Source organism: Lissotriton helveticus, chromosome 1_2, assembly GCF_964261635.1.
Source record: "Lissotriton helveticus chromosome 1_2, aLisHel1.1, whole genome shotgun sequence".
Lineage (NCBI taxonomy): Eukaryota > Metazoa > Chordata > Amphibia > Caudata > Salamandridae > Lissotriton > Lissotriton helveticus.
In genome coordinates this window covers 415,146,571-415,173,780 of record NC_136058.1, presented here as the reverse complement: position 1 = coordinate 415,173,780, position 27,210 = coordinate 415,146,571, and the positions used below count along the sequence as shown (strand labels likewise).

At 46.5% G+C, this 27,210-nt stretch overlaps 2 protein-coding genes across 2 annotated transcripts in view; one reads left to right on the top strand and one right to left on the bottom strand.

The window, feature by feature from the left end:
- LOC144806995 (uncharacterized) overlaps window positions 1-27,210 on the bottom strand; it is a 1,119,020-nt gene that overhangs the window by 616,506 nt on the left and 475,304 nt on the right. The gene's annotated exons all lie outside the window — the stretch shown is intronic.
- The window catches only part of LOC144806973 (uncharacterized), a 1,014,574-nt gene continuing 997,115 nt past the window's right edge, over window positions 9,752-27,210 (top strand). Inside the window, 2 exon segments of the mRNA XM_078673032.1 lie at window positions 9,752-9,886; window positions 13,942-14,006. The gene's annotated coding sequence lies outside the window, so the exon portion shown is untranslated.

Sequence of the window (27,210 nt, the reverse complement as noted above, 5' to 3'; positions counted from 1 at the left end):
CCCTCTTCAACGTCTACATGAGCCCCCTCGCGACCATCGCACGCCAACACAACCTCAACATAATCTCCTACGCTGACGACACCCAGCTGATCCTCTCCCTGACCAACGACCCCGCCACCGCCAGAGCCAACCTGCACGAAGGGATGAGAGACGTAGCCGAATGGATGACGACCAGCCGCCTGAAACTGAACTCAGACAAGACGGAGGTCCTCATCCTGGGCTCCACGCCCTCCGCCTGGGACGACTCCTGGTGGCCCCCCGCCCTGGGCACCGCACCCAAACCGACGGACCACGCACGCAACCTGGGCTTCATCCTGGACTCCTCCCTCTCCATGACCAGACAAGTCAACGCCGTCTCCTCGTCATGCTTCAACATCCTGCGCATGCTACGTAAGATCTTCCGGTGGATCCCCACCGAGACGAGGAAGACGGTCACCCAAGCCCTCGTCACCAGCCGACTGGACTACGGCAACGCCCTCTACGCCGGAACCACTGCCAAACTCCAGAAGAGACTCCAGCGGATCCAGAACGCCTCAGCGAGACTCATCCTCGACATCCCCCGACGCAGCCACATCTCCGGACACCTGAGAGATCTGCACTGGCTCCCGGTCAACAAGAGAATCACCTTCCGTCTCCTCACCCACGCGCACAAAGCCCTACACGACCAAGGCCCGAGCTACCTCAACAACCGGATCAACTTCTACACTCCCAAGCGCCTCCTCAGATCAACCAACCACGCCCTCGCCGCCGTCCCCCGCATCCGAAGAGCGACAACAGGAGGAAGATCCTTCTCCTACCTGGCCGCCAAGACCTGGAACTCACTTCCGACCAATCTGCGCCTGACCCAAGACCACCTCTCCTTCAGGAAGAAGCTCAAGACCTGGCTGTTCGAGCAGTAGCGGCACCCCCCCCCTCCCAGCGCCTTGAGACCCTACGGGTGAGTAGTGCGCTCTACAAATGACCTGATTGATTGATTGATTGATGTCCACCACGTCCACCACCACCACCACTTCCACCACCACATCCACCACAACCACGTCCACCACCACCATGTCCACCATCATCACCACGTCCACCACCACCACCATGTCCACCACTACCATAGCCAACACCACCACATCCACTACCACCACCACATCCACCACCACATCCACCACCACATCCACCACCACCACCACCACATCCACCACATCCACCACCACGTCCACCACCACCACGTCCCCACCACCACATCCACCACTACCACATCCACCACCACCATGTCCACCACGTCCACCACATCATCCACCACCACCACGGGCACCACCACCATGTCCACCACCACCACCATGTCTACCACCATCACCACGTCCACCACCACCATGTCCACCACCATCACCACGTCCACCAACAAGTCCACCACCACCACATCCACCACCCCGTCCACCACCATGTCCACCACCACCGCATCCACCACCACGTCCATCACCACCACCACCACCATGTCCACCACCACCACCTCGTGCACCACCACCACATCCACCACGTTCACCACCACCATGTCCACCACCATGAGACCCACCTCCACCACAACCACGTCCACCAGCACCACACCCACCACCACCACGTCCACCACCACGTCCACCACCATCACATCCACTACCACCACATCCAGTACCACCACCACGTCCACCACCACACCCATCTCCACCACCACGTCCACCATCACCACACCTACCACCACCACATTCACCACCACCACCACCACATTCACCACCATCACCACATCCACCACCACCACCACACCCACCACCACGTCCATCACCATATCCACCACCACCACCACCACATCCACCAAAACCACTACATCCACCACCACCATGTCCACCACCACCATGTCCACCACCACCACATCCACCTCCACCACCACATCCACCACTACCACGTCCACCACCACCATGTCCACCACATCCACCACATCTAACACCACCACCACCATGTACACCACATACATCACCACCATGTCCACCACCATCACCACATCCACCGCAACCACATCCACCACCATCACCACCACGTCCACTACTACCACATCCACCACATCCACCACCACCACGTGGTTCAGAGCACCTTGTTTAGGAAAGCTACTTTGTGCAACAGTATTCTGCACGCCACCAGTGCACATGCCAGGTCAGTTGTCTCCAATATCCCCTATGGGGAAATGGTTAGGACACAATGTAATTGCAGTAGGGAGACTGAATTTAAGAAAAACGTTATGGATATCAAACAAAGATTTGCTAAGAGGGGTTATGAACAGGATACACTAGACAAGGTAGAACGTCGTATACAAAACCTTCCTAGAATAGGTACATTGCAAACGAAAAATACCAAAAAGGACAGAGGTACTGGTTTCCATGGAGACAAGGTCTCATTTTACACAAACTATACTGCACGTAGTAAGAAGATCTTTCAAGCATTTAGGAGACATTGGCATTTATTGGTGGACATTCCCAAATTGCGGCCCTTCATTAGCCAGAGACCTTCACTTGTATATAGAAGGGGTAAAACATTGAGACATACACTCTGCCTAAGTTACATTACCACCAAACCGCCGACCACATGGTTTCCACCTGCTCCTGGGGGATTTTACACATGTTCCACGTGCAATGTTTGTATTTTTGGTCTCAATAAGTGCAGTGAGTTTGAATATAATGGCAGTAAAAAATATATCATTAGACACTTTATTAACTGTAACACGCAGTATGCGATATATATTCTGGAATGTCCATGCAAGATGATCTATGTTGGCAGTACTGCACGTAATCTCAAGAAGAGAATTCAGGAACATCGCCGTGCACTTGTCCATGAAGACAATAGATACCCAATGACTGATCACTATCGCAATGCTCATAATGGGGATACAAACTTCAAATTTTTGGGGATTGACCATGTGCCACCAAACAGCAGGGGTGAGGATAGAGAACTCACGTTGCGACAGGTGGAAGCTAAATGGATTTGTAGATTGAGGGCCGTGGAATTCCACCATTTCCTCAACTGAAATCATCCCTGACTAACCTAGCTTATTTCCAGGCTATTTCCATCAATATATATATATATATATATATATATATATATATATATATACACAGTCTGCCCACCCTTTTGATTCATTATATGCTTCCTGTCCACTTTTAGGAAATTTTGCATGTAATTTATATGTTCGTGGTGGCCATCATATGTTCTCTGTTCTGATTCCTGTATAGACTGTGGACTTTTCAGCAGTTATTCCTGCTGACTGATTTTGGTGCTACCCAACTGTTGTTGCTTAATAAGACACATTTTTATTCTGGTATTTCCCCATGGGCGTTGCCCTCTGCAAAGTACATACTCTGTTAAGACACCAGTTTCTGTTTTTACCCTCTCCGCTGAGATACTGACTGTTCCTAGCCACTCTCTTTCCCCATTATGGAATAATGATTCAGAATACATTGGCATGTATGTATTCTGTTTGGCCATAGTTTGTAATTTTTCTGTTTATTTTTTCTTTTAAGATTTAAATAAGAGTATTGTTTCTCTCTTTCTTTTCTTCAGAATACATTGGTATGTATGTATTCCGTTTGGCACTAGTTTGTAATTATTATTTTTTTTCTTCCTACGGCACGAGTTTTGAATTAATATGCTTTGAACAATTTGCATTCTTGAGATATGCCACATTAGATTGCGGTTGGCCATTACAGTTGGAACCATTAGTAGGTTCATACAGGACATCCGGCGGCCTTCTGTTTGCATGGATATGTTAGGTGTCATCTGAATTCGTATAATATACACTGGGTATTATTGTGTTTTTTGTTTTTACTTTTTCTTCTTTTTTATCTTTTTGGGTTCTATGACTTTAATCAATATACCCGAAGCAGAACTGTTACGTAACACGTGATGCCCTTGTTCTTTCTACTGTTTCTACTATTACGAGTATGGCTGTCTTTCCGCTAAACGGAACTTGGATTGTGGCCAACTTAGTCTTTTTTCTAAAAATCTTTTCAGTTCCCTGTATTTGACGGGAACTAGGCATTATTTAAGACGCCTGATTGTGTGCGCCATTCACTCTGTGAAGACCCGAGACACCGACACTTTGATTTGAGGTAAGCGCATATCACTGTATGAGTAGGGCTATGTGGGATTCATTGGTAGGAATTTCTGACGGCCACTTTGCCCCTTTTGTAACAATTAGCTATTGGTGAACTATAGTGCAGACAGTGTCTCGGCACTTTTACATTCTATTTTCATAATATAGTATCGTTACAATGTGAGCGCTGTGCCAATCACATCTTTTGCAGATATCCATACGGGTGGCTGTGCCGGCCCCTCTTTTTAAGATTCAGCTTACTACGTGTGCACTTAGTCATGCCTTATTATTCTTTCTTGTCAACGACTGGATGACTCACTAGCACGGTGTTAGTTTAGGCGAAAGTACGGTGTTTATGCACGCTTTTGGACTGTTCTTGCATGTATTATGAAGCATTTTTTAAGACGTGCGTTTTAGAAAAATGGTGTGATTATTTACGGTTATATTTTTCGATCTTAATTTTTTTGCTAGCTCGCATTGGCCCTTATCATGGAGGCTACAATAATTGATGTATGATTTGACGGATTTCGAGACCAAATCACTTCCTCGTCTGCAGTACTGTGACTCAGACCTATCTTCCAAATTCCGGGGTAGGTACATTTTAACAGTGATCTTGTTGACATCGGCGCAAATTTGCAGGTATATCTCCAGTTAGAAAATTATTAGGGGCCATGTTCAGGCATCACACTGGTTTGTGACTCCAGCATAATGTTTTAAAGTGACTGTCTTTCAACACAAGGTTTTAAAATGACAGCCTTTTGGCCACATTTTTCTATTACTGCAATCTTTCTGATTTATACGGCAACTCGCAAAAGGTTCGCTCACCAATAATAATATATATTTTTTTGTTTTACAAATTTACAAACGGTTTGTGGTTTTCTGTTTTCTGGTTTCAAGCTTTGCAAACAGTGACGTATTACGTTCCATTCTCATAATGCATACAGTGATTAATCATGTCCCACCATCGCTGTGTTAGCGTCAATTTTTGCATAACATATGGTTCAAAAACTTGGAGCCTTATTGGCAATATGTAATTGCTGGACCGCCATCTCACCAGCTGGTGACTGACATGCTTGGGGCAATTCTATTGCGTAGGCTCATTTGTAATAGTTTTTTAGTATCATGTATACTCACTCGGGTGTAGGTTTTTATTCATTATGATTATTTTTTGGTTGTTGTTTGTATAAATTGTCCTTTTAATTTATGTACAAAATGTGTTTTTGCAATATTTCTTTAGGTGTTAAATCCTTTAGGTCTTGTATTTATCTATGGTCCAAGAATGTTTTTTTTTGTTTATATGTATGTTGGAATTGTACACTTTGCATGTATTTGATACTTATGTATTATATTTATGTTTCTACTTCCAGCCCTGACGAAGTTCACGTCTAGAACGAAACGCGTTGACTGAGGTTTCATGTTCATGTTTCACCATTGACCCAGTAATGCACACCAGAACCGGAGTCCTCAAGGACAACTGTGGCAATCAAACCACACACAAAGGTATCTAGGTAATCCATAGGATTGCTTCTGTTGTGGGGGTGGGAAGGGGGAATGCCATAAATCTAATGCCATTTGAATATAATGAAATTGGGGACTTTACTATAAGGACAATAGTACATCAAGGAAGTAAGCAGCCACGGAGGCATTTATGCCACACACATGTTTATTTGTTGACAGGAAAATACACTATGCAAAATGTTTCAGTAACTGACAGCTTTTGGTTAAACCTGGGCAGAATCATTCAAATTCAAACTTTGTTGACAACAAATTAGAAATGTATGGTTATGTGTACAGCGCCCTAGGCCATAAGGGCCCACACAAAAGCTTCAAATTTAAGTTTTCTAATGTTACTAAAAAGACCATGAGACTGAAGATAACAAGCATTTGCAATGCAACAGGTTGCGCATTTACACGAGTTTAAGCTATTGGGATTGTAAATGACAAAGCATTTTATTTATGTTTTGAAAACCAAAACATAAATAAAAGGCATTGTCATTTACAATGCCAGTAGCTCAAACTTGCGTAAATGTGAGACCAATTGCATTGCATATGCTTGTTCCAGTTTGTTGTGTGTCCAAACACCCATTTGGTAGCAAGTAGCAGGTTTACCCCAACTGCCTGGTATTTAGTAAACATCAAATGAATCGCTAGTGGGCTGCTAACTATCAGGGTCGCACTGAGATAGAGAATATTTACGGGCACCAAAATAAAAATGCTCACCATTAGTGAATAGCTGAAGAAGTGGCATCTATAAGCTAACTGTAATGCACAGCTATCATGCAAAAGGAAAAAATTAATAGACTACTGCATAGAATATCTGTGCAATGCAGTAAAAAAAAAGTAGATAGATATGCAAGTCAGATTCAGAGAGCACTATATTCATTCTATATCATGCATTACAATATTTTAGCTTTCTCCCACTGGAAACTTGCTCTGCCCAATGAAAGTCAATGTTAACATGTTCCCCCACGTTTCATTAAAACTCTCCCACATTGTTGTACAAAATACATTTAGGCCTTCTTTATTCATGTACATGAGGATATACGCTGCTCATGTGCGTGCTTATATTACGTGAATGACGGTTCATTACCATTAAAGAGAGGCATAATCGATTTGCGATGTCCCTCTCTGTGACATTACTGCACACTGCCTATGCTAATTAACAAACCCTGCCCCTCTGAAGCCTATTTTTTGTTTTGTTTAGGGCTCGTGCCCCCTGTACTTTTCATTTTTGTACTTGCGGTTTGCTGTTTTCAGTATCTGTATAGACTTAAATATACAAAAGTGATGTTATTACAATCCTTAAAATAGCAAATGTGTCACAAATTGTGGCTTACGTAAGGACGGAGGGACAGGAGACTGATTAATTAAGTGGTGAATAAATACACCAGCCTCGTCACACTCACACTTCCTTGAAGACTTGACAAGTCTGTCTGCTCTGACACTTCTGGAAAGTTAGGGAAGGATTAGCAGAATGAGCAGCTTTTACTTCCATGGGACCACCGAGAGCAAAGGGATACAGCGGCCCCGGCTCAACTGCGACCCCTTTTTGAAGAACATGGAAATACACATGTAGCTGGGGTGGTCGCCGGGAGGATCTAGATCAGTGATAATCAAAGTACGGCCCGGGGGCCGGATAAGGCCCTCCAGATCTTTACATGCGGACCCCTGGGCAGCAGCAGTACTGGGCTGCCATTTACTCGACTCAGAACTAACATGAAAAATAAACGTACATATACAGCAGATCTCCTCCGTTGTGGGGACTTGTATTGGTATAATTAGGCAGTCTCTCTTCTCTCCCGTCCATGCTTCGCACGGTAGTCTCTGCTACAATCATCTCGAGGCTGGACTACGGGAATGCTCTCTATTTAGGTCATATACAGCAAACACTTATTTAAAGGTTAATTCCAGTTAGGAAAATGAAGTAACTAGGCCTTTAACTTTAGGAACACCTTCATTCTTAAAGGCAGCCACTATATATACATGATTTATTTTCCCATCCCAGACTTTACACCCCGCTGGCATCAGTGCGGCCCTCGGTCACACCACAGACCAAACTTTGCGGCCCCCGGGAAAATGTTTGTGAGTACCCGTGACCTAGATCAACAAAAGGCGGGAGTAGTTAGACTCGAGGACGAAACAGACGCATGCATCTCTAAAAGGCTCAAACAGGACCAATGAAAACAAGCATTAGCATAGCTAATAGGTCTCGCCTTTGGGACGTTATAAGTGTTTAGTCATGCAACAGTTGATGTTGTTGCACCAAGGATATTGTGCTGGATAACTAAACACTTATAAGGCCCCAGAGGAGAGACCTACTGGCGATGCCAATGCTTGTTTACCTGATGGGCATTGGCTGCCGCTGCCTGGTTACTGAGGCCCTAGTGAGGTTGAGTCATATTTGGGGGAGTTTTAGCCTCATCAGATGATGCTGTGCACGCCCAGCCCAGGTACAATGAGGCGCAGTCGGTGCTGCCTGGGAGTGCGTTGCCAATGCTTGTTTACCTGAGGCGCAGTCGGTGCTGCCTGGGAGTGCGATGCCAATGCTTGTTTACCTGCGGCGCGGTCGGTGCTGGCTGGGAGTGTGTTCTTTCACTTTCGATTCACGGGGCGGCCCCCCTTCACTCTGGTGAAAGCCACAAACGGGATTCAAGTCGATCTTCTCATGACAGACTTTTCAGGTGAAACAAATGTCACCGTTTGCTGAGGCCTTGAAAAGAGACCCAACTCCAGCAGCGAGGGCCAATAATAATCATCGATCGATGCAGACAACAACAACAACAACAACAGATGAATCCCGTACAGCAGACTGGAGACCCTCCAGCCCCAGACAGTCTTTGTATCTCATGGCCTCACCTGGGGTTTTATGCGGGTGCTGAGGGCTCTGCTGGGGTCAGGTTAAAAGAGGGCCTCGGGTGAACAACTGCGCATGCGCCGGGGACGGGCACGGCTTCCCACAGCGCGGGTTAAAGGAGCCTTTGATGAACTGCGCATGCGCTGAGGACAGATACAGCTTCCTGCAGCGGCGCGCGGGTTAAAGAGGGCCTTGGATGAACAACTGCGCATGCGCCACGGACAGACACTGCTTCCCGCAGCGCGGGTTAAAGGAGCCTTAGATGAACTGCGCATGCGCTGAGGACAGGCAACGCAGTTAAGGCAATAGAACTCCAGCAGTCGTTGCAAGAAAGATGTCTTTATTTAATTCACAGCACATGCGCAGTGAAGGGGCACACCTGTGACTCATCAGCTGACACCTCAGTGTCAGTACAGGTGGGACGGGGTGGTCGCAGGGACATAAAGAAGCACAAGAAGAACAGTGTCCGCGCGGGGGCCCAATGATTCAGAGACAACAGCTGCCTCGCGCTGAGATGTATTGAAGTGCAGAGGTCCTCGGTTCGGCTCCTCTATGTGGGAGTGACGTCTTTCCTCTGCGCAGCCGCAGTGAGACTGAGTGTTCTCTGTTCAGGGCAGTTCAGTCTGTACTATGTTGGCTCGAGGGATTAACACACCGGGCTCCACTACTCACAGGCAGACGGTGCGCCCCCCTCGCCCCCCTCTCCCCCAGGCCCCGCAGCCAGGCATGTAACACCCATTGCCCCCCTCTCCCCCCCGGCACGTCCGTCACTGTGTCTATAGTCGAATACACAGTTACCATAAATGACCTCACGGGCACTTTACTTTATAATAAAGACTACGGTAGCAAAGATCACCTTATGCTAAGGATTGGATAAACGTTCTACACAAGGACACCATTATGTGACGTTTTACGATCGATTTTGAAACTAGCCACGAGAATTCGCAAGAATATCTCTTATATTTAATACACATTACGCAATATGGATTTATATTATAACATGTCTGCACTCCAACGTGCATCTTTTATACACGCCACCCTTTGAATGACCTAAATTGTATTTTAGAGATTCAATTTATGAGAAGTCGATGAGTGCGCAGAACACGAGCATTTGACAGATTCCCCATTCCAAGATGGCGCCCGTTTCCATTGCCGTAGTCCTTCGTTTTTGTTATGTCGGGATACCGGAAGTCACCCAGAGCGACGGGCTGAGCTCTGCTGGACTCTGCGGCGGTTGAAAGGTGAGACTGAGGTCACAGGCTTCATGTCGGTTGAGAGCTTCCGGGTCATCACGCTCCAAGGACCCGGAGGGAGCCCGAGTGAGACATGAGGATGAATGTTTAATTCCAGCGCGGCTCTCTGTGGGTCTCGAGGTGAGATCCAGGCTGACCATAGACCCGAGGCCTTTCCTTCACACAGAGCCGGCGCAGGTGACTGTCAGCGTTTGCATGAAAGAATGATGCCTTGATAGACTTCAACAATTTGGTTAAACTCGGCTTTGAAAGTAGGTTTCTTTCAAATATCCATCGCTCTGGGACTTTACAGAGATGGACTTTCAGACGTTTAAAAATACCCCTTCTTTGTTGACAGAAAGTTATACTGGGACAGTGTGGGTATTTATTTCTCACCTTCATGCTTGATACACCTGGGGCTCTAAGGTTTGGGACTTATGACCCCCAGACTAGAGCACGCGACATGAGAGCCATCATTCGGCCCCAACCACAGACACGGGTTTTCACACTTGAAAGTACCAAGGATTTTGTGCAGCAGGGCTCTAAGGAGGTCATTTTGCCATTGGAGTTTTATCTAGATTCGCTCTCTCCGTCGTATACTGTATCTTAGAATGCTTATTTTACATGTATCTTCTCAACAAGGTTAGGTTACTATTGTTTGTATACCTAACATAGACAACCCCCTTGGTTTATATGCGCTGTGGCCGTATTTAATTTTACAAAAAATAATACCAATGCCTGAGAAGGATGGGACTTCTATTTAGACCATGGTTCTGTACCTTTATTTTTTACACAGCCTTGAGAAAGTCGCGGGATCACCCCCTGTAGCGACGACACACGCGTTGGTTGTCGCCGAGAACACCAGAATAAAATACAAACAAGACAAAAGAGAGAAAGAATTGTGTATATTCTGTGACCATTTACTGTACTTTTTTTTAACTTAGAGGGAAACCACATCTTACTTAAATACGTGTGCTGGGGAGTTGATTTTCTCATGGGTGCAGAGGAGGTGAGGCCTGTCCAGTGGTGCAGAGGAGGTGAGGCCTGTCCAGTGGTGCAGAGGAGGTGGTGCCTGTCCTGGGCTGGGGGTGCAGAGGAGGTGAGGCCTGTCCAGGGGGTACAGGGGAGGTGAGGCTTGTACAAAGGGTGCAAAGGAGGTGAGGCATGTCCTTTTCGTGGTGGTTGCAAAGGAGGTTAGGCCTGTCCAAGGGGTAGGAAAGAAGGTGAGGCCTGTCCAGGGGGAGCAGAGGCGGTGAGGCCTGTCCAGGGGGAGCAGAGGCGGTGAGGCCTGTCCAGGGGGAGCAGAGGCGGTGAGGCCTGTCCATGGGTAGCAGAGGCTGTGAGGCCTGTCCAGGGGTACAGAGGAGGCGAGGCAGGTCTTGTCCATGGGGGTACAGAGCAGGTGAGGCATGTCCTGTCCAGGGGGTTAAGAGCAGGTGAGGCCTGTCCAGTGGTGCAGAGGAGGTGAGGCATATCTGGGAGTGGTGCAGAGGAGGTGAAGCCTCTACAGGGGGATGCTGAGTGGTTGAGGCCTGTCCAGGGGGATGCAGAAGAAGCTAGGCCTGTCCTGAGGGGTACAGAGGAGGTGAGGCCTCTCCACTGGTGCAGAGGAGGTGAGGCCTGTCCAGGTGGTGCAGAGGAGGTGAGGCCTGTGCAGGTGGTGCAGAGGAGGTGAGGCCTGTGCAGGTGGTGCAGAGGAGGTGAGGCCTGTCCAGGGGTGCAGAAGAGGTAAAGCTTGTCCAGGTGGCGCAGAGGAGGTGAGGTCTGTCCAGGTGGCAGAGGAGGTGAGGCCAGTCCAGAGGGGCAGAGGAGGTGAGGCCTGTCCAGGGGGAGAAGAGGAGTGGAGGCATGTCCAGGGGGGCAGAGGTGAGGCCTGTCCAGGGGGAACAGAGGAGGTGAGGCCTGTCCAAGGGGTGCAGAGCAGGTGAGTCCTGTCCATGGGGAGGAGAGCAGGTGAGGCCTGTCCAGGGGTACAGAGGAGGTGAGGCCAGTCCAGAGTGGTGAAGAGGAGGTGAGGCCTGTCCAGGGGGAGAAGAGGAGGGGATTCATGTCCAGTTGGCAGAGGAGGTGAGGCCTCTCCAGGGAGGCAGAGGAGGTGAGGCCTGTCCAAGGGGTGCAGAGGAGGTGAGGCCTGTCCATGGGGTGCAGAGGAAGTGAGGCCTGTCCATGGGGTGCAGAGGAAGTGAGGCCTGTCCAGGGGTCAGAGGAGGTGAGGCTTGTCCGGGGGGTGTACAGAGGATTTGAGGCTTGTACAAAGGGTGCAAAGGAGGTGAAGCATGTCCTTTTCAGCGGCGGGGTGGTTGTAAAGGAGGTGAGGCCTGTCCTAGGGGTGCAGACGAGGTGAGACCTGTCCAGGGGGAGAAGAGAAGGTGAGGCGGGTCATGAGGGGTGCAGAGAAGATGCCTGTTCAGGGGGAGCCGAGGAGGCGAGGCCTATCCAGGGGGTGCAGAGGAGGTGAGGTATGTCTTGTCCATGGGGGTACAGAGCAGGTGAGGCCTGTCCAGGGTTCAGAGGAGGTGAGGCATGTCCAGTCCAGGGTGTTAACAGCAGGTGATGCCTGTCCGGGGGTACAGAGGAGGTGAGGCATGTCCTGTCCAGGGGGTTAAGAGCAGGTGAGGCCTGTCCAGGGGTGCCGAGGAAATGTGCCTGTCTTGGGCTGGGGGTGCAGAGGAGGTGCAGCATATCTGGGAGTGGTGCAGAGAAGGTGAAGCCTCTCCAGGGGGATGCAGAGTGGTTGAGGCCTGTCCAGGGTGATGCAGAAGAGGCATGGCCTGTCCAGGGATACAGAGGAGGGGAGGCCTGTCTTGAGGGTTGCAGAGGAGAATGCTTTCTAGGGGGAGCAGAGGAGGCGAGGCCTGTCCAGTGGTGCATAGGATGTCATGCTTGCACAGGGTGTGCAGTGCTGATGAGGCCTCTCCAGGGTTCAGAGGAGGCGAGGCATATCCTATCTAGGGGGTTAAGAGTAGGTGAGGCCTGTCCAGGGATGAAGAGGTGGAGATGCCTGGGCTGGGATTGCAGGGAAGGTGATGCATATCTAGGAGGGGTGCAGAGGAGGTGAGGCCGGTGCAGAGGAGTTGAGGCCCGTCTTGAGGGGTGCAGAGGAAGCGAGGCCTGTCCTGCGGTGCAGAGGAGGTCAGGCGTGCACATGGGTTGCAGAGAAGGTGGTGCCTGTCTTGGGCTGGGGGTGCAGAGGAGGTGAGGCTGATCCGGGAGGGGTGCAAAGGAGGTGAAGCCTGTCCAGGGGGATGCAGAGTGGTTGAGGCCTATCCAGGGAGATGCAGAGAAGTGGAGACCTGTCCTCTGTTGGGATGAAACCTGCTCTGTAAGGATAGGAGTTGAGGCCTATCGTGTCCTCTGTGTATGAGGAGTGTGGACCGCCTCAGCCGCTTCTCTCACCGCCCAGAGATACTCCTTTCCAGGCAATGTATTTTATTGTAAGAGCTTGTAATCCGAGTTTTTGAAAAGTATCCGGAGTTACCATTGAGCCCCAGATGGCTCATGACAAAGGCATGTTAAATCAATGAGAACTAGTCTTTCAAGACGTGATATGAGATTCAAAACTGTATATTGTTAGTGATAAAAAGAAAAGGCTTCTTTTTTTTTATGAAGCCCCCACCTACCAACCTAGTTGGTGGCATGCTTCATCATCGGGCCCACCAGGTGACACCTACTGTGTCCCTGCTGTGCTACAAGGCCTGTATTACAGCGGAGCAGGTATATTTACTGAGTGTGCAGTGATAGTGATGTGAAAGTGAAGTTTAAGAACTGTCCAGTGTTCCCATTATCCAAAGGGATTATCTTTAATGTTTGGGCCTCTGGCAGTAGTAAAAGCAAGGCAATGGGTGTAGGTGGAGTAGTAAGCGAACCCAGCCGTGGAAAGGGGAATGGGACAGAGAAGAGACTATCTGACCTTCTGGCCCTTCCACTCCACTTCTTCCTTTCTGCCCTACTCCGTTTTATGCCTTTCTTATTCCCTCTCTATCTTTAAGCATGAGTGGAAATCGCTGTAACAGAAAAGGACACCATTACTAATTTCCTTCTCCACTTTCTTACTCTCTCTATTTCCTTACCCTATGGCTTTGGCTCCTCTTCTATTCTACAATATAAGTATTCTATTCTTTGGTAACCTGCATTATAAACAACATTTTCGCACCCTTTAACTCTGTGAGTTCATTTATTCTTTTTCACTCATTTGTTCATTCACTCTCTGCCTTACTTTCCTATCTTCTGAATTCTTCTTACTTTTCCCTTAGGAACCTTCTGGAGCTTCCGCCGTCAACCAAGCGACAAAGAAATCAGGAACTGAAGTATTCAACGGGTAAGTATTAATTCTTCTCTTTATATATTTTTTTCCTATTTACTTTAAATTGGTATTTCTCTCTAGCCTACGCCTGGCACAAAACTGCACTTTTTCTATCTAACTAGACTACAGAAAGAATGTGACTAATCTCTGAAAATCCGTTGGTGAAGAGCGTGGTTCTAAAATCAACCGGCGCACTTCACAGCTTGTCTAGACTTCGCACCCGTGTCCAGGAGCGCAGAACTAGACCGACAACTTCTACCGCGGTCCTCCCTGTTGGTAGTACCGGGGAGAATGCCCAATTCCGCAGTATAATCACCTGCGTCCTTTTGCGAGCGGGTAATCTTTGCAATGCCCATTTAATGGCAGATACTGCGGGACAAAGAAGAGCTTTGATTTCTTTTTCCTGTACCCTGACAGTACCCCATCGCAAGGTTAAGCCTCCGGGCTGAGGTTTGTGAGGATTTTGCTAGTGAAAAATCTTGGTTAATCAGGGAGCATGAACATCTGATTGTTCCTCCCACGACCAATCCTCTGGGCCAAAACCCTTCCAGTCTACAAGATAGAAGATTTTTCCCTCGAATGGACTTTGAAACTAGGATTCTTTAAACTTTAAATTCTTCTCGTCCTTTCACTAAAATAGGTTCTCTATTTCTCAATTCTTTCAAATGGGGTGAAACCTTTTTAAGAAGAGAACCCTGAAACACTGGGTGTATTTTTAGCTGTGGTGGTAGTTTTAGTTTGAAAGTCACTGGATTCACTATTTGCTCCACAGGAAATGGACCTATAAATCGGGTTTGAAACTTTCTATTTCCTTTAAGCTTTAGGTTTCTTGTGCTTAACCATACCCTGTCCACTGCACTCAAATCTGGTTCAGGTCTTCTTTTTCATCTGCACTTTGCTTGTAGCGTTCCTTAGCTTTCATTAAGCTCTTGGTGGCAGGCTCGTGTAACTTGCTAAGATGCTGTACAAAGTTTTGTGCTGCAGGCACTGACACTTCTTGAGAGGAAACCTCAAAATTTGGATGCCTTCCATAATTCAAGTAGAAAGGGGGGAAACCAGTGGAGGCATTCTGTGGGAAACGTGGCAACGTAACTTTACATAGGCCTGATATTCGTAGTATTCACGAGGACTGGAAAACTGGCATATTAGACGTGGACACAACTGTAATTGCGTCTTGAATCGGACATGGGGAATAACATATGCATATTGGTCATGCACACATAACATATGATGGATGAGGCGTAGGGACACAGAACATGGCAAAATTTACTTTTCCACATTCCCTCCTTGTCACTACGTTTCCATCAGGAAACATCAATATTCATGATACCGTCTATCATTTCATACAGTACCATTTGCTCGTCTTGAATTGTCTTGGAACGGGACTAGGAATACAAGAGGTAGCACAAATGCCGCAAATCGCAGGGCCACATTGTATACAGAGGCAGCAGCTGAATATGATCGCTACTGCAATACCTAGAAAGGACAGGACTTTCCATCCCCAGGCGGAAATTATATTCCAGAACCAACCGGACCATGTCCAGGTGCCTGGATCTTGGTGTAACAGATGGGCAATTTTGTGAAGTCTGGTTATAGCTGAATAAACAGACGGCGCGTTATTTGGAATGAAAATGCAACAACTAGATCCGAGGACTCTACAGGCCCCGCCCCTATCGGCCAGTATGACGTCAAGGACGAGACGATTCTGGAGCACAACAATTCTCATAAAGGATTGTTCTTCAGTTAAGTTACCTAGAGCGGAGGCAGTCTCATCTACTACTGCTTCAAGGGTTCTTGTTAACCTACGGATTAGCTTACTATTTACAACTGTACCTAAATAAGGGAACACACCCTTATCAATATCAATGAATTGCTCTGCAGCGGTTTCAGTATAATCGACAATCGGGAGATTTCTCTTGTGTCTAGTATGTACTAGGAAGGAATTCCTATGGTAGTCAGGTGGGGCTAGAAAAACAGGTGGCAGTAGGAAGGCAATGTAACAGGTTCCCTCCCAATCGAGGGGCAGACGAACATATGCAGTTTGACCACAAACAAAATAAGAATGACGTGAAGCTTTGAAAATAGATTTCCCACTGTCACTATACTGGATAATAGTAGTACAATCACTATGTCCTACGTGTACAGAACCATAATTACGGACACATAATTCGCCTTTGACTGGTAGTACTGAAATAGCAGGTGAGTCTGGAGTAGTATCAGACTGAACATTCAGGACCATGAAATTCGACGAATAGTTACCTAAATTGTACACTTCATTTTCTAGATCTAAACCTGTTCTGTGGGGGAAACCTTGCTTGTCTGGGAAACATGTGCTGTTAAGAAAAGACATATCTGTTGAGGATGACGTTAACGTGGACCATGCTCCACACGAACCATTATGTGAAAAAGGATAAGGAAAGAGTGGCAGAACTCCCTTTGATGTCTGGAAAGGGGGGAGTCGACCACACACCCAACAATTAGTAGCATTGCTGGTCTGGTGTGAATAATGTAACATGCGGATAAATGAGTTATTACGCATAGCGAGGCGGTATGAATATTCGTGAGGAGGCAGATCACTAAACGTGTGCTCTACTGTACCATTAGAATGCTTATTTACATGAGGAACTGGAAAATACAGGAAAAATGCATAACTGATGCAGGAAATCATAATGCTGATGAATAATATGAAACTTAGAAAAATGATACATTGAATTGAATTTTGACTGACTCTCTCACTATGGGGGTCTATTTTATACATGTCAGAAACAGTCTAACCGTTTCACCTAGGGGAGGACTTATACAATCAAACTGACTGACTTATTTTACTAGACCGTAGTTTTTGCTTATACTCCTGATGCGGAGTTTTCTCTACCAAGGGAGGGGTTGTAACAATGTCTTTTGCGGGACAGTCCTTAGGAACAATGTTTTGACAAGTCTGTAAATCCTGGGAAATGTTCTTGGAGACCGGTTTTAATCCATTAAAAAGTTTTACATGAGACAGGTGTATCCATCCTTTGCGACCTTCCAACTTCACGGCTGTACGGGTGGTGAGGAGGACCTGACGAGGCTCCTTCCAACGTGGCTCCAGCGGACTTGATCTGTCAAAGTTTCGGACTATCACCAAGGAACCTGGAACGATTTCATGCGGTGCCACCTCGGTATTGTCTGGAAATGCGGCGGCAACCTGTGAACAACATGAGTTGAGGGCAGACATCAAGGAAGCTAGGTAATCTGTCAGCATATTACATGAAACATCAGTAATACTTCGGGGTCTAGGAGTACCCCACATGTTAGGGGGGCGGCCGAATACGACCTCATACAGGGACAGACCTGATCTGGAATGTGCGACCATGCGCATATAAAACAAAGCAACTGGCAGAGCTACTAGCCAGTCCACACCTTTTTCTTTGCATACTTTGGCAATACGGATTTTCAGAGTCTGATTATGTCTCTCGACTAGACCGGCTGCTTCAGGATGGCGTACACAATGGAACTTCCACTGGTACCCTAACAACAGGGAAACGTGCTTCATGAGTTCAGATGAGAATGGCTGACCGTTATCAGAATATACGACTCTAGGGAGTCCGTATCGAGGGAAGAATTCACGAACCAACTGTTTGGCAGTGGTCGCGGCTGTGTAATCTGGGACTGGATATGCTTCTGTCCACCTGGACAAAACGCATACAACTACAAGGACATACTTGAAACCTCGACATCGCTCCATCTGAATATAATCCATCTGGAGGACCTCAAAAGGGTGGTCAGGGGGCTGGAAACCACCTTGTTCCACCGGGACACTTTTACCTGGATTAAACTGACAACATATCATACAGGTACGGACTTTCTGCTTGGCTGCAGCTCGTAAATGCTTGTTGAACCAAATGTTCTGGATACTGTCTAACATTGCTTTTTCTCCTAAGTGTGCTGGACTATGTGCGGTATTAATAATGACTTGAACCATAGAGTCGGGGAGAAACCATGTGGCTCTACCCTTCGTTAACCATCCTTGATCTGTCTGGACCCCTCCTTGTTCAGACCATTTCTTGATTTCATCGGGAGTAGCATGTAACTGGATATCTATGACATCTTGTGTAGGGTCCTTAACTGTCATACATGTAGTCAGATCTGGAGTGTGTGTCATGTTAACTGGACTGTCTGGAGTCTGTGCTGTAAGCTTGGCTGTGCGATCTGCTAGATCATTACCTTGGGAAATAATGTCAGTAACTTTCGTATGTGCTTTGCACTTCATGATAGCGATAGATGTCGGTAAGTGTATGGCATCTAACAGAGCTTGAATAAGGAAACCATGCTGAATCTTGGTTCCATGAGAAGTCATGAAACCTCTCTCTTGCCAGAGCACTCCAAAGTCGTGTACAACTCCAAATGCGTAACGTGAATCTGTGTAAATATTAACTTTCAGGTTCTTGGCGTGTATGCAGGCTTGTGTCAGAGCAACTAGCTCTGCTGCTTGAGCGGACAGGGTATCAATACGGTGTGTCTTAATAACTTCGGTGTCAGTAGTCACTGCATACGCGGCGACTAAATCTCCTGTACTAGTTCTCATACATGAACCATCCACATAAAGTGTCAGGTCGGGATCTGGTAACGGAATATCTGTCAGGTCTTGTCTTGGCTTTGTCGTAATGTTAACTACTTCCACGCAATCATGTGGGTCAGGATTTGAATTAACTGATGGTAACAGTGTAGCGGGATTCAGAACGTTGCAGCGTCTGATTTCTATGTGTGGCTGAAACAGTGTCAATTCATAACCTGTTAAACGTGCAATTGTCAAGTGCTGAGTTTGTGTTCGGTTTAAAAGAACTTCTACTGAATGTGGAACTTGTACTGTCAGGGAGTGTCCTAAAACTATGGAATCACTTTGTCTGATAGCTAGTGCTGTGGCTGCAACTGACTTGAGGCACGCAGGCAACGCCTGGGCGACTGGATCTAGTGTGCTCGAAAAATAAGCACAGGGCTTGTATTGTCCTGCTTGGTCTTGTGTGAGAACAGATAATGCTGTACCTTCGCGTTCAGTAACGAAAAGTGTAAAAGGCTTACTGTAGTTCGGTGTTGCTAGAACTGGAGCTTGGCATAAAGCTTTCTTTAACTCGTTGAAACTAACTGTATGTTCAGATGTCCAAGGGAGGACAGTCGATACGGCTGCCTCCTGTGTCGTTAACTGTATCAGTGGCTTGGCTAGAAATGCATACTGTGGAATCCATTGTCTGCAATAAGAAGTAAGGCCGATAAAGGCACGTACCTCCTTCTGGGTTCTGGGCTGGGGAAGACTCGCTATTAACTGGATACGGTCTGGTGTCAACTGCCTACCCCTCTTGGACAGTAAGTGTCCTAAGTAGACCACTTGCTGGACACAGAATTGAAGCTTCGAAGGGGACACCTTGTGTCCCATCTCGGCTAGGAAATACAGAACTGTAAGTGACGCTCGCTCGCAGTCACGTTCAGAACGGGCTGTGATCAATAGATCATCGACATACTGGAGCAGGGCAGTGTCAGTTGGCATGTGAATATTGTCTAGTTGTCTCTTAAGTGCTTGACTGTAAATACTAGGGCTTTCTGTGAAACCTTGAGGAGCGCGTGTAAACATATAGCTCCTTCCATTTAAACAAAATCCGAAAAGAAACTGGCTGTCTGGATGAATTGGAACACTAAAAAATGCATTCTTGAGGTCTATGACAGTGAAGAACATGGCTTCGGAATCAATAGCAGTTAACAGGGAAGAGATGTCTGGGACAACTGGGTACTGAGGAATAATACATTTATTAAGCTCTCGTAAATCAATCACTAATCGATATACTGGGGGTGCATTTGGATCAGTACGTTTCATAACTGGAATGATCGGAGAATTACATACATTGGAGTCAGTTTCTACAACTACTCCTTGAGCCATGAGCTCGTCTATAATTTTGGATAAGGCTGCTACGGCCTCAGGTGGCAATCTATACTGTCTGATTCGTGGTAACACTACACCTGGTTTGAGAGTCACACGATGGGGTGTGATTTGCATGTAACCTACATCAGTTGGACCTTGCGCCCATAAATGCTGCGGAACTTTAGACAGTCTGGAATCAAAATCTCGTAATACATAGTGACCCTTAAAGTCACGTAGGAACAAGCGTATTCCCTCTGGGGAACAGCAAATAACTGCACCTAACTCTTTCAGTGTCTTAATGCCTAACAGATTTTCTGGACATGACTTAGTAAGTAACAGATCAGTAGTGCGGGACAATGGACCTACTTCTAGAGTACCTGGCTTAGAAATCTCGTTAACGATCGGTTTTCCTGAAAATCCAAGGGAAACATTTCTTGAGCCTGAGAGCGGAGCCCCTGGAACTTCGGCATGACTAATTGTGGTCCTACTTGCCCCTGTATCGATCAAAAACTTTCTGTCTTTCCCTAATACTTGACTGTGAACATAGGGACCTTCTTGATCTACAGGTATCTCGATGAGAGGCAAGCCTACCTCCCTCTCTAGGCTGTTTCATGAATATGGCTGGTACTCTGGATACTCAGACTGTGCATACTGGTACATCTGCGATGTAACGTGCTGTGTTGCAGCAATAGGCTGCGGTACTGTAACTGTCTGTGGTGCATTCTGTGACTGAGGAATCTGTGAAACTTGTTCCTGTCTAGGCGGACGTGGTCTTTCTTTAGTCTTACCAGTAGCTATGTTGTGTTTCAGAACTGTACACTCATTTATAAAATGACCTGGCTGTTTACAATAATTGCAGTTCCCTTTAACCCCTTCGACGCTCATGACGAGCCCAGCTCGTCATGTAGGGCCCATTGATTTCAATGGAAAGTCAATGGACCTACATGCATACCCCTTAGCAGCCAAGTGGTTAACGGGAGCTGCAGGATGACTGGCTTGATTCGGACCCCTCTTCTGGCTGTCTTGAGGAACAGATTGTGCAACTAGTACTTTCATTTTCGTGTCTTTCATACGTTTTCTCTCGTGTTCTTGCTCTTCCCTGATTCTATTCTGGTGATACTGGAGCATCTGGAGCATCTGGGACGGAGTATTAGCTTGCCAGGTGCTTTCGACTTTCAAAACTCGGTTTTTAATTGGTGGACTTGAATTCTCGACTAATTTAGTAACGAAAAGGTGAGGGTATGACTCACTACTTGTCTTGAGACCACTGTTAATACTGAAACATTTTTCAAACCTAGAATAAAAATCACTAATATCTTCATCTTGTTTCTGTTTACAGGCTGAGATTGCATCCCAGTCTTCTTTTCTCGTTGTCAATAATCTGGGTAAAACTTGAATTAATAATTCTGGTAATTCTTTACATTTATCTCCAAGACCGGTACCTGGTACACGTATCTTGTCTTCTGCTTCTAGAACTGCCCAATCTATCTTTTTCTCTCCCACCTCCCATTCTTTTTCCTTTAGCTTTTCATACACCCCTGCGGGTAGCAGAACCTTTAACATTTTAATTATATCTGGGTAAGTGTATTCTCCCATACGGAGCATGTCTTTTAATTCTCTATGGAACCCTGCTGGATCTTTGTCATGACAGGGAATTAATTTCTTCATCTCGAGGAGTTCCATCTTTGTAATTGGAGTGTATACAAACACTCGTTGCATTTCGCCACCCGTTCCTCTGACTGGGTGGACTTCTCGTAACGGATTCTGTCTGTCTATGTAGAATGATTTACTTTCTGGGGATGAGACATGAACAAAATGCGGGTTCAGAAACGTTCTATATTTGTGACGCTGTTCTAGAATGACACTAATTAAATCGGTACCTAGACCTCTCCATCTATACTGGAGTAACTCGTTCAGGATATCATGTAACGGGCCTGGATCAGAATGTTGACCCTCATACAGAGTAATGAGGTGCTGGATCATATACATACCCACCAGTCGCTGCTCGGCTGGGGGCAATTTCAGAAACATTTGTGCCACTATTTCGTCTGGAAAAGTGGTAGAATCAGTAATCCATCGGACTGCTGATCGGACTAGTTCTTGTTCATGCATAGTACTTAATTCACTATAACCGACTCGTGATTTCAGAATGTGATCGGTAGCTTGAAATACTTGTTCTAGGGAACCTTGTTCTGGTGCTGAATGATGGAAAGTAGACTTGGGTTCTAGACGTAAATGGCGATCTGGAAATCTAGGTTTTCTTACATACGCTATTCTGGCGGGATTCTCGTTCTCTTCCTCTTCAGGATCAGAGATACTTTCTTTCTCGCTTACTTGTACTGCTTTACATTGTTCGTGTATCTTTATTATTTCTCTACGGATTTTCTTGTACATACTTTCCATGGCACTAATGGTATTGTGCTTTCCTTCGGCTATATTATCACTCCACTTTGTCAGAATTTTCATTTCTTCCGGGTCTTTAGACGGGTAATCTTGTTCTCTTATTAGACAGTTAATTAAAAACTTTAATATCATACGCTGAATCTCGGCTTTCCTTTGAGACATGGCATCACTAATACTTTCTGGATCGTCCCCTGTACGGATGAAACGATATATTCTGTCTAGATCTTCTCTCATATTGGGTAGGGTGACTAGCTACTCGGTCACCCTCCTTACGCGTACGGAATATAAAACCATATTAAACTCGCCTGGAACTGGGTCATAAACACATTCGCCGAGGGCTTGCCTGATTTCTGCGACAGACTTATTACTCTTGGGAGTACGCTGTGATGCTTGAGCATGTAATTCGAGTGCTGATAAACGCTTGTATGGCGGCGGGGTTTGAGGAGGACCTCCTCCGGCGGCCCCTAAACTGGAATCGTCGACTGACATTCTTCGTGGCGGAGCGGGAAGTTGAAATGCTGGCTGGACCGGGGGTACCGTAGCAGGTACTGCATGGGGTGCCCCGGTGTCTGGAGGAGCAGGATGTGCCTGATTTACAGGGACTGGCGGAGCGCGGACAGGATTTGCATATTCGGGGACTGTGTCGTCCAAATAGGACGAAATAAAAATATCAGCTGCGGTCGGTTTGTGACGTAGCTTGGTCGGAACTAATGGTGGCGGAAAATTACTGGATGCCTCTGGGGTCGCTTTTGGCAAGCCCTCGGCAAGAAGAGGATACATACCCTTAATAAGGGCATGCCTCTGTCTGTCTCTCTGTTCAGTTTTGACTTGTTCACCTATCTCGATTAATTCTCTTTCTTGGGCTCGTTCTTGGGATTCTCTACTTAGTTCTGACTTTCTGATTTCTTTTTCGGTTCTTTTATGAGCTTCTTTACGCCATAACTCGATGGCATCTTTCTGTGACTGTCTGGCTTTCTTTTTCCATAATGCTTCTTCTACTCGCATGATGCACTCGGCATCCCATGTACCCGATACGGGCCATCTATACTTTTCTTCTAACTGTTTGGTATATTCTACCCATAAATCTAGATACAATATGGCGCTTATGCCATGTTTCTGATACATAAAATGACCTGGACTGTCCCTAGGCGGGACGGGAACTGCTGCTTCCAGCAGACCCTTTCTGGTTTTTAACTGACGTAACTTGGAAAATATGGGCATGACTGAACTGTAATCTAGACACAATACAATACACAATAAACACGATACTTATTTCCCATTCATACCACGACATTAGAATACATGAAAAACATTTAAAATAACAGTTCGGACAGAATACTACCTGGAAATACTTGAAATTTCTCGAGAACAGAACTGACTAGAACAGAAACTAGATGCACTGCTGAAACAGTACGAAACTTACCGGTCTCTTAAAGAGACACGTCAGGACCCCCATCCACCGAAGTGGACACTTCGTTTGTGGGACTGTGTACCACCAACCCACAGACCAGAGACAATTAGATTGACCCTGTCTAGATACTACCCCAGTAACGGTACTCACCGGGCAGCAAGAACGGAAGGCCTCGGACTGGACTGGACTGCTACGACGACGAACTTCGGACTTCAGTTACGGGTGGGCCTCCGGATACCTCGGACCTTGGACTCTTGGCTTGGGCTCTGGTCGGGACTCGCCGCGTTCCTCCACCGTCTCGTCTGGATGCTGGACCGCCTCCTCCGTCTCCTCCGTGGGCCTGAGGGATACTTGAGCAGAAATATCTGCCACTGCGCAGAAGAGTTCCGTCACGACTGCAGAGGGTCAGGGGGTCGGCGTGGCTTCACCGACGCGTGGGGAAAGGGCAAGTCCCTGTTCGGGCGCCATTATGTGGTAAATAAATAAATAATACCCTATTTTTGACTAGACATATATCATAACAGATAGCTCAATAAATAAGAGTCAAGATTCGAGGTAGTAGGAGTTTCTGCAGGTTTATTACAGCATAAGGACAGGAACAGGACAACCTGCATAGGAACAGAATGACAGGGACTAGCATGGCCCGGCAGCTGCCGGGGACAGGATCTGGGATGAGCGCGCTAACTTTCAATAACAATACACGAGCATATATACATAGCGCGAACACATAGCATTACATTGCAGTAGGCGTAGCAGTGGGTGGAGCAGAAGACGTGACGCGTAGCAGTCGCGAAAGATAAAGAGTAAAGTAGGTGTAACTGGGCGTATACATAGACATGTGATGCAAACGTAACAGAATATGTCATGAATGGGGCGGAAACATAGAAGGGGGCTACCTAAGGAGCCGGGACCTCTAACCTAGTGGTGCGCGCAAACTGGCAATGACGTATCACGAGGAGAAGCTGGGGCTATGAACTCTGTGCTAGGAGCAGAGACTAAAGTCTGGAGGGTCGGAGCGACATGTACCTAAACAGTATCTAGTATCTGATGTTTAGGGAACATGTTGATATAAACTAGAAGTCATGAGGGGAAAAGCTAACTTGATTCTAAGACTGGACCGTGCATTATTCTACATGTAGTGCGTGATGAAGAATATTAAATGACCAGTAATACAATATTTCTCTTAACATGGAGACGAGAAGGCTAGACAATGACGGAAACTATTGATGCAGTTCAGTAGCTTAGGAATGCAAGGAAGGAGGACTGAACTGATAACTGGAACTATAACATACTTTTGGCAGACTCAGAGGCAGAGCCAAGCTGCACTGGGCACTGCGAGGCAGGAAGTAAGTGAAAGGTCGAGGATACAGGTGGGGGCTGTATCGCTCCTTAGCGAGGCTCAGGAGACAGGAGCTGAATCTAGGGTCCGGGCCCTGTCGAGGCCTAGAAACGGGGACTTTATAATGAAATAACGTGCACACTGGGAAACGTGGCAACGTAACTTTACATAGGCCTGATATTCGTAGTATTCACGAGGACTGGAAAACTGGCATATTAGACGTGGACACAACTGTAATTGCGTCTTGAATCGGACATGGGGAATAACATATGCATATTGGTCATGCACACATAACATATGATGGATGAGGCGTAGGGACACAGAACATGGCAAAATTTACTTTTCCACAATTCTTAGCATTATTATGTGAAAACTCTGCAGTCCAAAGAGGATCAAGCCACTCTCCCTCTTGATCCAAAAGAAACAGCCTGAGATACTTTTCTAACTCTTGATTGTCCCTTTCAGTTTGACCATCTATTTGTGGATGAAAACTCGTTGGGTAACGTGTCTCAATTCCCAAACCCCTTATGTAAGCCTTCCAACAATGGTATAGAAATTGAGATCCACGGTCTGTGATCAAAACCTTTGGAATACCATGTATCTTAATAACACGTTAATTGAATTGTGTGGCTATATGTTTTGCAGATGACTTCGCTTTCAGGGCAACAAAATGCGCCATTTTTTAGAAGGAGTCTTCCATGAGTAATACTGAATTGAATCCCTGACTAGAAGGCAATTTAACAATCAAATCCATAGTCCGAGTGTGCCAGGAAAATGGAGGGGTAGGCAAAGGTCTCAATAAACCCTGAGGAGCCAGCTTATTTGCCTTCCCCATTGTACAAATCTCACAGCCTTCCACATAAACTCGAACATCTTTGGACAACCGTGGAAACCAAAACTGTCTCCTTAACAACTCCTCCGTTCAATGGATTCCAGGGTGACCAGCCAATGGACGCTTGTTGTTTAAGTTCTTTGATTGGTAAGTACAAGGCCTTGGAATGAAACGGTAATCCTTCGACAATTTCTTGAGTTGACTGCTTCTCTGCCCAGCTCCGCATTTCTTCAGAAGGTAAGACTTCTTTGCCCTTGTCTACGAGAGTTTTCTCACTAGTGGCTCCAACGAGCTTAGTTTCAGGAATTATCTTTTGATCACTAATGGGACTCTTTCTACCATCCGTGTCAATGCGAGACGTGGCATCTACCTTTCCATTATTTCTTCCTGGCCGATAAGTTATTACAAAGTCATAATTGGCGAAATACAGGGACCACCTAAGTTGGCATGGTGTGAACGTTCTGGCAGACTTCAGAAACTGAAGATTTCGGTGATCGGTGAATACCGTCACCACATGTTTTGCTCTGACAAGGTAATGTCGCCATAATTGGCGAAATACAGGGACCACCTAAGTTGGCATGGTGTGAACGTTCTGGCAGACTTCAGAAACTGAAGATTTCGGTGATCGGTGAATACCGTCACCACATGTTTTGCTCTGACAAGGTAATGTCGCCATTCTTGGAAGCATCTTTGATAGCGAGGAGTTCTTTATCTGAAATAGTATAAGTTATTTCCGCTGGTTGCAATTTTCTAGAGTAGTATGCCACCGGATGCAACTGTTCGGTCTCTTTGTGTCTCTCTGAAAGCACCTCTCCGATGGCCTGTTTAGAAGCATCAGTCTCCAGGTAAAACGGTTGAATAGGATGCGCATGCAGCAGAATTGGTGCAGTGGTAAAACTCTTCTTCAAGAACTGGAAAGCATCTTCTGCCTCAGCAGACGATTGAAAAGGTACTCCTTTCCGAAGCAATTTAGTAATTGGAGGTACCTTCAGGGAAAAATCTTGAATGAATCTGCGATAGAAATTTGCAAACCCGATGAAGCTCTGTATTTCTTTCACAGAGGTTGGAGGAGGCCAATTGAAGACCGCCTCAATGTTTTTAACATCCATGGTAAGACCTTCTGGAGCAATTACAAACCCCAAGAAATCCACAGGTTTCACTCCAAAAGCGCATTTTTCAAGTTTTATGTAAAGCTTGCTTTCCTTCAGGCAATGCAAAACACTTTTGACCTGTTGCTGATCTTCTTCTGGCGAGGAATAAATGAAAATGTTGTCGATTGTAAACAATCGTGCATTGATCAATGAACTCCTTCAGGACATCATTAATGAAGTACTGGAAGGCTGC